Consider the following 14,264-nt stretch of genomic DNA (forward strand, 5'->3'; position numbering starts at 1 on the left):
ACATAAGGATTATAGGTATTCCAGTGGAAGAAGAGAGGTAGAATGGAGCAGAGAGCTTGTTCAAAGAAATAATAGCCAAGAACTTCCCAAACCTGGGGAAGCAGCTGGAATTACAAGTAAAAGAAGCTAATAGAACTCCTAATTACATTAATATAAAAAGAACTTCTCCAAGGTATATATTAGTAAAACTGGCAAAAGTCAATGACAAAGAAAAAATATTAAGGGCAGCAAGGCAGAAGAAAATAACCTACAAAGGAACCCCTATCAGGGTTTCAGCGGATTTTTAGTGGAAACCTACGAGCTAGGAGAGAGTAGAATGATAAATTCAAAATACTGAAGACAAAAACTTTCAGCCAAGATTATTCTATCCAGTGAAAATGTCCTTTGGATACGATCGAGAAATGAAAACTTCCCCAGATAAACAAAAGCTGAGAGAGTGTATCATGGCAAGACCCCCCACCCCCATTACAAGAAATGAACAAGAAGGTCCTCATACCTGGGGAAAAAAAGAAAGGGTGTACAAAGCCTTGAGCAAGAAGACAAAGAGACGGATAAAATCAGAAAATTACAGCTATCAGAACAGGTTAGCAAACACTTAATCATAACATTAAAGACAAAGGGAAGGAAAGCATCAAAAATAATTATAAGCACTTCATTTAAATCACAAACACAACACAAAATGGAGTAATTTGTGACAACAATAACTTAGACAGGGAAGAGGAAAGAGATGGAACCAGATTAGGCTAATGGTGATAAGAGGCTACCAGAAAATGGAGTATCTCATCTACGAGATCATTAATACAAACCTCATGGTAACCACTAAATAAAAAGTCAGGACAGGACCCACGACTAAAATATACAACTATGTACTTAGGGGGTTGAGGGAGAAAAAGCAGGAGGAAAAAAGTCAGGACAGAGACACAAATAATAAATACTGAGAAATACACAGGACAAGAAACAAGAAAAATACAGAACAACCAGAAAACAAGTGATAAAAAGGCAGTATTAAGCCCTCATATATCAATAATCACTCTAAATATAAATGGACTGAATTCTCCAACAAAAGACACAGAGTGGCTGGATGGATTAAAAAACAAGACCTAACAATATGCTGCCTGCAGGAAACACATCTCAGCTCCAAAGACAAAAACGGGCTCAGAGGGAAGGGAGAGAAGACGATACTCCAAGCTAATGGCAAACAAAAGAAAGCAGGGATTGCCATACTTAGATCAGACAAAGTAGATTTCAAGATAAAAAAGGCAATGAGAGACAAGGAGGGGCAGTATAATGATAAAAAGGACACTTCACAAAGAGGACATAACAGTTGTAAATATATATGCACCTGCCACAGGAGCACCAAAGTATATAAAGCAACTATCAACGGACCTAAAGAAAGAAATTGACAGCAACACAATAATAGTAGGGGACCTCAACCCCCCACTTAGATCAATGCATAGACCATCCAGACAAAAAGTCAAGAAGGAAATAGTGGAATTAAATGAAAAACCAGACCAAGTGGACTTAACAGATATATACAGAACACACCATCCAAAAACAACAGAATACACATTCTTCTCAAGTGCACATGGTACATTCTCAAATATAGACCATATGTTTGGAAATAAGGCAAGTCTCAATAAATTTAAGAAGACTGAAATCATATCAAACATCTTTTCCAAACATACTGCTATGAAACTAGAAATCTACTACAAGAAAAAAGCTGGGAAAGTGATAAATATATGGAGACTAAACAAGATGCTATTGAACCACCAATGGATCAATGAAGAAAATAAAGGAGAAATGAAAAAATATCTGAAGACAAATGAAAATGAAAATACACCATAAAAGTTCAAACGGGATGCAGCAAAAGTGGTCTTAAAAGGGGGGCTGGCCCCGTGGCCAAGTGGTTAAGTTCCCGTGCTCCACTGCAGGCGGCCCACTGTTTCGTCAGTTCGAATCCTGGGCGCAGACATGGCACTGCTCATCAAACCACACTGAGGCGGCGTCCCACATACCACAACTGGAAGGACCCACAACGAAGAATATACAACTATGTACCGGGGGGCTTTAGGGAGAAAAATTTAAAAATAAAAAAAAATTTAAAAAAGTGGTCCTAAAAGTGAAATTCATAGCAACATAAACCTACCTTAACAAAAAAGAAAAATCTCAAAAAGTAATCTTAACCTACACCTAACAGAACTAGAAAAAGAAGAACAAACAAAGCCAAAAGGCAGCAGGAGGGAAATAAAAATTAGAGCAGAAATAAAAGAAACAGAAACCAGAAAGACAGTAGAAAGGATCAATGAAACTAAGAGCTGGTTCTTTGAGCAGATAAAAATACTGACAAACCCTTAGCCAGACTTACTAAGAAAAAAGAGAGAAAACTCAAGTAAGTAAAATTAGAACTGAAAGAGGAGAAATTAAAATGGACACCACAGAAATACAAAGTATTACAAGACAATAAAAAACTATATACCAACAAATCAGACAATCTAGAAGAAATGGATAAATTCTTAGTCTCATACAACCTGCCAAGACCGAATCAAGAAAAAATAGAGATCTGAATAGACCAATCATAAGTAAAGAGATGGAAATAGTAATCCAGATCTCCCAAAAATAAAAGTCCAAGACCAGATGGCTTCTCTTGAGAATTCTATCAAACATTCAAAGAAGATTTAACACATATCTTTCTCAAACTATTCGAAAAAATTGAAGACACAACATTTCCTAACTCATTCTCCCAGGCCAACATCACCCTGATACCAAAGCCAGACAAGGACAACACAAAGAAAGAAAATTACAAGCCATATCACCGATGAACAGAGATGCAAAAATCCTCAAGAAAATATTGGCAAACCGAATACAGCAATACATTAAAAGGATCGTACAAGATGATCTACTGGGATTTAAACAGGGACACAGGGATGGTTCAACAGTCACAAATCAATCAATGTAATACACCACATTAACAAAATAAGGAATAAAAACCACACGATCATCTCAATAGATGCAGAGACAGCATTTGACAAGATCCAACATCCATTTATGATAAAAACTCTCAATAAAATGGGTATAGAGGGAAAGTACCTCAACACAATAAAGGCCCTATATGACAAACCCACAGCCAATATCATACTCAATGGGGAAAAGCTAAAGCCATCCCTCTGAGAATAGGAACAAGCCAGGAGTGCCCACTCTTGGCACTCTTATTCAGCTTGGTACTGGAGGTTTTGGCAAGAGCAATTAGGCAAGAAAAGGAAATAAATATATCCAAATTGGCACAGAGGAACTGAAACTCTCATTGTTGGCAGACAACATGATCTATATATGGAAAACCCTAAAGAATCCATCAGAACCACTGGGAGCAATCAAGAACCAGGGCAAAGTTGCAGGGCACAAAATCAACTTACAAAAATCAGTTCCATTTCTATCCTCTAATAATGAACTAACAGAAAGAGAACTCAAGAATACAATCCCATTTACAATCACAACAAAAAGAATAAAATACCTAGGAATAAATTTAACCAAGGAGGTGAAAGCCCTATACAATGAAAACTAAATGATATTATAGAAAGAAATCGATGATGACATAAAGAAATGCAAAGATATTTCATGCACATGGATTGAAAGAATAAAAATAGTTAAAATGCGCATATTACTTACAGCAATCTACAGATTCATGGCAATCCCAATCAGAATCCCAATGACATTCTTCACAGAAATAGAATAAAGATATGGGGCAACAAAAGACCCCAAATAGGGGTCAGCCCCATGGTTGAGTGGTTAAGTTTGCGTGTTCCGCTTCAGCGGCCCAGGGTTTCACTGGTTCAGATCCTGGGCACAGACATGGCACCGCTCATCAAGCTATGCTGAGGCGGCATCCCACATACCACAACTAGAAGGACCCACAACTAAAAATATACAACTATGTACCACGGACTTTGGGGAGAAAAAGGAAAAATAAAGTCTTTAAAAAAAAAAAACGACCCCAAATAGCTAAAGCAATCCTGAGAAAAAAGAACAAAGCTGAAGGCATCACAATCCCCGACTTCAAAATATCCTACAAAGCTACAGTAATCAAATCAGCATGGTACTGGTACAAAAAGAGACACACATATCAATGGAATAGAACTGAAAGCCCAGAAATAAAGCCGCACATCTACGGACAGCTAATCTTTGACAAAGGAGCCAAGAACATACAATAGAGAAAGGAAAGTCTTTTCAACAAATGGTGTTGGGAAAACTGGACAGTCACATGCAAAAGAATGAAAGTTAGACTATTATCTTATGCCATATTCAAAAATTAACTCAAAATGGGCTAAAGACTTCAAAGTAAGACATGAAACCATACAACTCCTAGAAGAAAATATAGGCAGTACACTCTTTGACATGAGTTTAGAAGCATCTTTTCAAATACCATGTCTACTCAGGCAAGGGAAACAAAACAAAAAATAAACAGATGAGACTACATCAGACTAAAGAGCTTCTGCAAGGCAAAGGAAACCAGGAACGAAACAAAAAGACAACCCACCAACTGGGAGAAAGTATTTGCAAATCATGTATCTGACAAGGGGTTAATCTCCAAAATACATAAAGAACTCACACAACTCAACAACAGAAAAACAAACAACCTGATCAAAAAATGGGCAGAGACATTTTTCCAAAGAAGAGCTACAGATAGCCAAGAGGCACATGAAAAGATGTTCAACATCACTAATCATCAGGGGAAACGCAAATCAAAACTACAATGAGATGTCACTTTAGACCTGTTAGAATGGCTGTGATTACCAAGACAAAACATAAGAAATGTTAGGATGTGGAGAAAAGGGAACCCTCACGCACTGCTAGTGGGAATGCAAACTGGTCCAACCAGTATAGAAAACAGTACGGAGATAGCTCAAAAATTAAAAATAGAAATATTATATGACCCAGCTATCCCACTACTTGGTATTTATCCAAAGAAGTTGAAATCAACAATTCAAAGAAACTTATGCACCCCTGTGTTCACTGCAGCATTATTCCCAATAGCCAAAACATGGGAGCAATGCAAGTGCCCATCACCTGATGACTGGATAAAGAAGATGTGGTGTATATATACAATGGAATACTACTCAGCCATAAAAAAACACAAAATCATCCCATTTGCAACAACATGGATGGTCCTTGATAGTATAATGTTACGCGACATAAGCCAGACAGAAAGATAAACACCAAATGATTTCACTCATATGTGGAAGATAAACAAACACATGGACAAAGAGAACAGTTTAGTGGTTACCAGGGGGAAGGGGGCTGAAGGGTGGGCCTAAGGGGTAAAGGGGCACATGTATACGGTGACTTACACATAGTAATGAACACGTGCAATTTCACAATGTTATCAACTATAATGACCTCAGTGAAAATTTTTTTAAACTATTGTCACCCCTATTTTATGGATGAGGAAATAACTGAGTCACAGGAACTAAAGTTACTTATATCAAGTACCACAGCTTATAAATCCGAACTTAGACCCAGGTCAGTGTGTGTCAAAGCATTTTTAACCACTATTCTTTATTATTTCTTTTTTACAATGAGCTTTATATCATGGAAAATTTTATAACTGCCTCTACCTGAAAATTTTTGTAGTATTTTCCTCCCGCAGAGTCAGTGTTTATGGATTTAGGAACTAAAACATAACTACTGGATAAAACTGAAATGTGAAAGGATTGGTATTTAGTTAAAGTCTAAAATGATCAGTAATTTCCAAAAACATGCCAAAATTTACATTTAAGAATTATCCAATAGAATCCTAACAAGCTTCCTTGCTCTGAAGTCTGCTCTGTCTGAAATTAATGTAGCTACTCCAGCTTTCTTTTGATTAGTGTTAGCACTGTAAAATCTTTCTCCATCCCTTTACTTTTAAATCAATATGTGTCTTCATATTTAAAGTGGATTTCTTAAAGACAACATATAGTTGGGTCTTGTTTTTTGTCCACTGCAACAATCTGTTTTTCAATTTATGCTTAGAATATAGAAAATATATTTAGACCACTGACATTTAAAGTGATGTAATAGCTACCATATTTGTTACTATTTTCCACTTGTTGCCTTTGTTCTTTGTTCCTATTTTTCATTTCTACTTTTTCTGCCTTTTGTGATTTTAATTGAGCATATTGTATGATTCTATTCCTCTCTTTTCTTAGCATATCAATTATACTTTTTACATTTTTTTTAGGGGTTGCCCTAGAGTTTGCAACGTACAAGCATAACTAATACAAGTCCACTTTCAAATAACACTGTATCCCTTTCACAGGTAGTGTAAGTACCTTCTAACAACAACATATCCCTAATTCTTCCTTCCTGTCCCCTGTATCATGGCTATTCATTTCACTTGTACATAAGCTATAAAATGAATACATTGTTGCTATTATTATTTTGAACAAACTGTTTCCTGTTCAATCAATTAAGAATAAGAAAAATAAAAGTTTTTAACTTACCTTCACTCGTTCCTTTTCTAATGCTCTTTTCTTGATGCAGATCCAAGTTTCTGACCTATATCATTTTGTCTCTGAAGAATTTTTTCTTTTTTAAGATTGGCACCTGAGCTAACATGGGTTGCCAATCTTTTTTTTTCTTCTTCTTCTTCTTCTTCTTCTTCTCCCCAAAGCCCCCCAGTACATAGTTGTATATTCTAGTTATGAATGCTTCTGGCTGTACTATGTGGGATGCCACCTCAGCATGGCTTGATGAGTGGTGTTACATCCACGCCCAGGATCCAAACTGGTGAAACCCTGGACCACCGAAGCAGAGCATGCAAACCCAACTACTCAGCCACAGGGCCTACCCCTGAAGAATTTCTTTTAACATTTCTTGCAAGGCAGGTCTACTAAGCAACAAATTCCCTCAATTTTCATCTGAGAAAGTCTTTATTTCTCTTTCACTTTTGAAGGAAAATTTCACAGGATCCAGAATTCAAGGTTGGTGAGGTTTTTTTCTCTCAATACTAAATATTTCACTCTACTCTCTTCTTGCTCACCTGATCTCTGAAAAGAAGTCAGGCGTATTTCTTATCTTTGTTCCTCTATAAGGTGTTTTTTACCTCTGGCTTCCTTCAATATTTTTTCCATCTTTCATCCTACAGTTTGAATGACATGCCTACGTGTAGGTTTTTTGGCACTTATTTGAGCTTCCTAGATCTTTGGTTGTTATCTGGCTTTAATTTGGGGAAATTCTTAGTCATTATTGCTTCAAATATTTCATCTGTTCCCTTCTCTCTTTCTTCTCCTTCTGTTATTCCCATCCCATTACATGTATGCTACATCATTTGTAATTGTCCCACAGTTCTTTGATATTCTGTTCAATTTTTTAAGTCTTTTTTCTCCTTGCTTTTCAGTTTTGAAAGCTTCTATTGACATATCCCCAAGGTCATGGATTCTTTCCTGAGCCATGTCCAGTCTACTAATGAACCCAAAGGCATTCTTCATTTCTGTTACAATGTTTTTGATGTAGCATTTCATCTTGATTCTTTCTTCAAATTTTCATCTCTCTGCTTACATTACCCATCTGTTCTTGCATGGTGTCTCCTTTTTCCATGAGAGCCCTTAGCATATTAATCATAGCTGTTTTAAGTGCATAGTCTGATAATTTCAACATCCTTGCCACACCTGAATGTGGTTCTGATGCTTACTGTGTCTCTTCAAACTGTGCTTTTTGCATTTTAGTATGCCTAGTAATTTTTTGTTGAAATCTAGACATGATATACTGGGTAAAAGGAACTCCAGTAAATAGACCTTTAGTGATATAGTTGTAAGGTGCGGGAGGAAGGGAAGAGCTCTATATTCCTAGGATTAGGTCTCAGGTTTTTAGTGAGCCTGTGCCCCTTCACACGTGCTTCTCAGTTTTTTCTTCCCCTTAGGCAGGACAGGATGGCTAGAGAGAGCTGGAGTTGGACATTTCCCTTCTCCAAGTTTCATCAGGCTTGGATAAAGCCCTAGCAGGTCAGGCTCTAGTAACAGTTTATCTTGAGGCCTTGTTAAGAAGAACAGAATGGTCTGGACTATTTCAAAATGATTCCTTTACTTCCTCCTGCCAGAAGCCTGAGAGGATTTTTCTCCAGTATTGGCTGTTAGAACCTGGCAGAGCTCTTGGAAATAAAACTCAAAAAAATGTATTGGAGCCTCACTACGAATGCACCCTCCTGGAATTTTTAACTCTCAAACTTGTCCACACTGAGCCCCCAGCAATCCACCAATTACAGTTTAGGTTTCTCACCTTGGCACTGGTTCCTGTGGAGGTTTCTGCTCTAGACTTTCTGCTTAGGTAAGTTGGGATTTTCTGTGTCCTCTTGTCTTTAATTTCAGGGGCAGCAATTTGCCCTGGGACCTCACTTCTCATACGGAAGTTGCTGATTTTCAGTTTGTTCAGCTTTTTACTTGTTGTTAGGATGAACTCCAACTTCAAACATCCTTACATGCTGGACTGGAAACCTAATAAGCTTCCTCAACTCTGTAAAATACAATTTGAAAAACTCCAGCTGAGGTAGGCAACTTTTTATATGCTTGAAGAGCCACTTTTTCTACTAAGAGGAACTACTGGACAAGTGATCAGAAGACACTGAAGCCTTTTTAGAGGTGTTTACAATCAGGGAAATCCCTGAGCTCCAAGATAGCTGTACCTTTAGGAACCAAAGTAAATAAATTACCTTTATATTTGAGGTTTAATCAGAAATCTCAGGTAACCTGAAAGTGCCAATAGAGAAGCCCTCTATTGCTAGATGTTAGAGGTCATTTATCAACACACTTGATAAACATAACATAGGTATAACTGGCAATTACATGACCTCTTCCTCCCTCAAACAACAAAAGGATGTTTATGGGGGATGAAGATGGCAGCATAAGAAGAGCCTGATCTTACCTCCTCCCACTTTCACAACAAATGTACAGCTACATATGGATCAATTCCCCCTGAAAAGAAACTAGAAGCTAGTGGAACACCTGCTCCACAACAAAGGAGAAAAAGGACCACATCAAGATGGGTAGTAGAGGCAGAGAAATAGCCCCAAATACCCCCATCCCCAGCATGGTGGCACACAATAGAGAGGAATGTCACCAGATGGGCACTTCTCCCAGAGAGTGAGGGGTGGGCTCCCCAAATCAGGCAGTCCAGCCCCTGGGGTCTGCACCAGAGAGACAAGTTCCCAAAATATGCGGCTTAGAAAACCAACGGGGCTGACAACCAAGGGTTCCAAAGTGCTAAAGGAAACAGATCCCCTCCTAAAGAGGAAACATGCAGTCTCACTCACCTAGAGACCCAGCAAAATAACAGCAGTCTGAAAAGTGCTAAAACTATATGTGAAAGAGAGTCATTTGTGAATCTAAAAACAGCAGCTAGAGGGGTGGGGGATGGTGAAAACACTCACTGGGGACTGAGGCACTGGCAGACTGGCTCCCCACCTAACCTGCCCACACAGGTGGCTACAGCATTCCCTGCTCTCTGGCAGGTCATGCAGGTGTGAGCAGACACAGCATTCTCATGCACCCTAGCTAAAGTCTGAGAGCCCATGCCACTGTGACTGAAGAATGAGTGACAGAGGCATTATCCCACTCCCAGCCTAAAGCCGAAATGAATTCTCCTGCCCCTGGGCTGGGGCTCACAAGAGCGAGCAGTCACGACAACCTCTCACTCCCAGCAACATCCCCCGAGCCTACCATCACACAAGAGCAAAGACAGGGCACATTCCAGCTGCAATGTGAAAGCCCATGAGCATGCTCATTCAAGTCAACCTGCCCCCTGCTTGTGAAGCCAGAAAGCAAGCCCTGCACCCTACACTCTCAAACTTCCTGGCTAAAGCCAGGAGGCTAATGGAATCAAAACAGGGGACACTCCCTGACTGCCTGGCCCTGGTAGCTGTTGTTCCTGAAGTCCATGGAACTGTAACAATCAGAAAGACAGTTCTTAACAGGCTACCACCCCCCCAGGGCACTGCACCAACAGCAGGCTGAAACACAAACCTAGTCTTCCTATAAAAAAAGGCATATTTACCTAGCCTGGAGCTTCACCCTGAGGGAGAGGCTTCAGGTTTCCCACACATCTAGAGGCTAATGAGGCACTCTCAGGGAATGCAAGAAAGGAGATACTATCCTTGCACACCCCCTTGGCCTCATTACAGCTCAACAAGACTCCCCAGAAGGGAGCTTACACACTCATCAGGAACCCCAATATCTGCAACTATTGCCCTGGGGACACAACCACATCTCCTAGTCTGGAGGCCAGTAGGGATTACAACTGTAGCCCCAGAGGGCTTCCAATCAACCTGAAACTAGGTGCTAAATGAGATCTGTCCTCTTGGAACACTGACAAGTCTTGGCACACCCTCAACAACAGAGGCACATCAAGAATAAATCAGACAGTCTAGACAAACACAAAAGTTTAGAGAGACAACTGAGTAGGGTTGAACGAGAAGGACCATCACCTACACAAGACCACACTTTCAAGATTGAGAGAGGTAGGAGTTTTCCCTAATACATAGAAACAAACACAGAGAGCCAAGCAAATGAAAAAACAAAGAAATATGCTCTAAACAAAGGAACAGGATAAAACGTCAAAAAAAGACCTTAATGATACAAAGATAAATAATCTACCTGATAAAGAATTCAAAGTAATGGTCATAAGGATGCTCACAGAACTTGGGAGAAGAATGGATAAACAGAGTGAGAAATTCAACAAAGAGTCAGAAAATATAAGAATAACCAGTGAGAGCTGAAGAGCGCAACAACTGAAATGAAAAATACACTAGATGGAATCAATAGCTGATTAGATGACAGAGAAGTATGGATCAGTGAGCTGGAAGACAGGGTAGTGGAAATCACCCAATTAGAACAGAAAAAGAAAAAAGAATTTAAAAAATGAGGAAAATTTAAGGGACCTCTGGTGCAAGGTCAAGGATACTAACATTTGCATTATAGGGGTCCCAGAGGAGAAAAAAGAGAGAAAGGGGCAGAAAACCTATTTGAAGAAATAATGGTTGAAAACTTCCCTAACTTGGCTAAGGAAACAGAGATTCGGGTCCAGGAAGAACAGAGAGTCCCAAACAAGATGAACCCAAAGAGATCTACACCAAGACATATCATAAGTGAAATGGCAAAAGTTAAAGATAAAGAGAGAAAAACCACTAGTCACACACAAGGGACTATCAAATGATTTTTCAGGAGAAACCTTACAGGCCAGAAGGGAATGACAGGATATATTCAAAGTGCTGAAAGGAAAAAACTTACAACCAAGAATACTCTACCTGGGAAGGTTATCCTTCAGAATTGAAGAAGAGTTTCTCAGACAGGGACACTACCACTAAACAGTTCAGCACCACTAAACTAGCCTTATAAGAAATGTTAAAGGGACTTCTTTAAGCAGAAAAAAAAGGGCCATAACTAGAAATCAGAAAATATACGTAAGAAAAAACCTCACTGGTAAAGGCAACTATATAGTAAAGGTAGTGGATCAACAACTTATAAAACTAGTATGAAAATTAAAGGAAAAAAACAGTAAAATCAACTGTAGTTACAGTAAGTAGTTAAGGGATACATGATAAAAACTTGTAAAATATGACATCAAAAACATAAACTGGGGGATTTAAAAATATAGAGCTTTTAGAATGCATTCAAACTTAATGAACTTTCAACTTAAATAGACCTCTCTACATAGAGATTGTTATATATGAACCTCACGGTATCCACAAACCAAAAACCTATAATAGATATACAAAAAATAAACAGAAAGGAACTCACATGTAACAATAAAGAAAGTCAACAAACCACAAGGGAAGAAAGGAACAGAGACGAACTACAGAAACAACCAGAAAACAATTAGTAAAACTGCAATAAGTACATATCTATCAATAATTACTTTAAATGTAAATGTACTAAATTTTCAAATCAAAAGACAAAGGGTGGCTGAATGGATCAAAAAACAAGACACATCTATATGCTATGTCTAAGAGACTCAATTCAGATCTAAAGACACACAGAATGAAAATGAAGGGATGGAAGAAGATATGCCATACAAATGGAAAAAAAAGAAAGCTGGGGTAGCAATATTACTATCAGGCAAAATAGACTTTAAAACAAAGACTGTAACAAAAGACAAAGAACGGCAATATCTAATGACAAAGGGATCAATCCAACAAGAGGATATAACATTTGTAAATATTTATGCACCCAACATAGGAGCACCTAAATATATAAAGCAAATACGTAAAGAGAGAAACTGAAGTAATACAATAATAGTAGAGACTTTAATACCTCACTTACATCAAACGATAGATCATCCAGACAGAAAATCAACACGAAAACACTGGCCTTAAATAACACACTAGAACAGAAAGACTTAATAGATACATAAAGAACATTCCATCCAAAAACTGCAGAACATACATTCATTTCAAGTGCGCATGGAACATTCTCCAGGGTAGATCACATGTTAGGCCACAAAAAAGTCTCCAGAAATTTAAGAAGACTGAAATCATATCAGGCATCTTTGCTGACTACAATAATGTAAAACTAGAAGTCAACTATAAGAAGAAAACTGGAAAGAACACAAATACATGTAGACTAAACAATATGATACTATACAACCAACGGGTCAACAAAGAAATAAAGAGGAAATCAAAAAATACCTTGAGACAAATGAAAATGGAAAAACAACATTCTAAAATCTATGGGATGCAGCAAAAACAGTTATAAGATGGAAGTTTATAGCAATACAGGCCTATTAAGAAAGAAGAAAAATCCTGAATAAACAATCTAACTTTACACCTAAAGGAACTAGAAGAGGAAGAACAATGATCAAAGTTAGTAGAAGGGAAAAAAAAATAAAGTTCAGAGCAGAAATAACTGAAAGAGATGAAGAAACCAATAAAGATGATCAGTGAAACTAAGAGTTGGTTCTTTGAAAAGATAAACAAGACTGATAAACCTCTAGCCAGACTCATCAAGAGAGGACCCAAATCAATAAAATTAGAAAGGAAAGAGGAGAAGTTACAACCAACAGAAATACAAAAGACCATAAGAGATTACTATGAACAATTATACACCAACAAACTGGATAACCTAGAAGAAATGGACAAATTCCTACAAACACACATCTTTCAAGATTGAATCATGAATGAATAGACCAATTACTAGTAACAAAACTCAATCAGTAATTTAAAAACTTTCAGAAAAACAAGTCCAGTACCAGACAGTTTCACAGGCGAATTTTACCAAAGACTTAAAGAACAGTTAATACCTATCCTTCTCAATTTATTCCAAAAAATAGAGGAAGAGGAAGAAATGCTTCTAAACTCATTTTTTTTAAAGATTTTATTTTTCCTTTTTATCCCCAAAGCCCCCCAGTACATAGTTGTGTATTTTTAATTGTGGGTCCTTCTAGTTGTGGCATGTGGGATGCTACCTCAGCATGGCTTATTGAGCAGTGCCATGTCCGTGCCCAGGATTCGAACCAGTGAAACCCCAGGGCACTGAAGCAGAGTGCATGAACTTAACCACTCAGCCAAAGGGCTGGCCCATCCAAACTCATTTTATGAGGCCAACATTACCCTGATACCAAAACTAAACAAAGACATCACAAAAACAGAAAATTACAGACCAATATCTGTGATGAACACAGATGCAAAACATTATGTTAGCAAAACCAAACTCAACAATACATTAAATGGATTATACACAAAGATCAAGTGGGATTTATGCCAAGAATGCAAGGCTGGTTCAATATCCACAAATCAAAGTGATAGGATAAAACTCATACGATCATATCAACAGATGCAGAAAAGCATTTAACAAAATTTAACATCTACTTATGATAAAAACTCTCAATCAAGTGGGTATAGAGAGAATGTACCTCAACATAATAAAGGCCATATATGACAAATCCATAGCTAACATCATATTCAACAGTGAAAAACTGAAAGATTTTCCTCTAAGATCAGGAAGAAGACAAGAATGTCCACTTTTGCCACTTTTATTCAACATAGTAAGACGTCCTAGCGAGAGCAATTAGGTAAGGCAAAGAAATAGAAGGCATCCAAATAGAAAAGAAGTAAAACTGCCTCTGTTTGCAGATAACATGATATTACATATAGAAAACCCTAAAGACACCATCAAAAACTGTTAGAGCTAATAAATACATTCAGTAAAGTTGCACAATACAAAATCAACATGCAAAAATTGTTGTACTTTTATACACTAGCAATGAATTATCAGAAAGAAAAATTAAGAAAATAATCCCATTTA

The sequence above is a fragment of the Equus asinus genome, chromosome 21, assembly GCF_041296235.1.
Source record: "Equus asinus isolate D_3611 breed Donkey chromosome 21, EquAss-T2T_v2, whole genome shotgun sequence".
Classification (NCBI taxonomy): domain Eukaryota; kingdom Metazoa; phylum Chordata; class Mammalia; order Perissodactyla; family Equidae; genus Equus; species Equus asinus.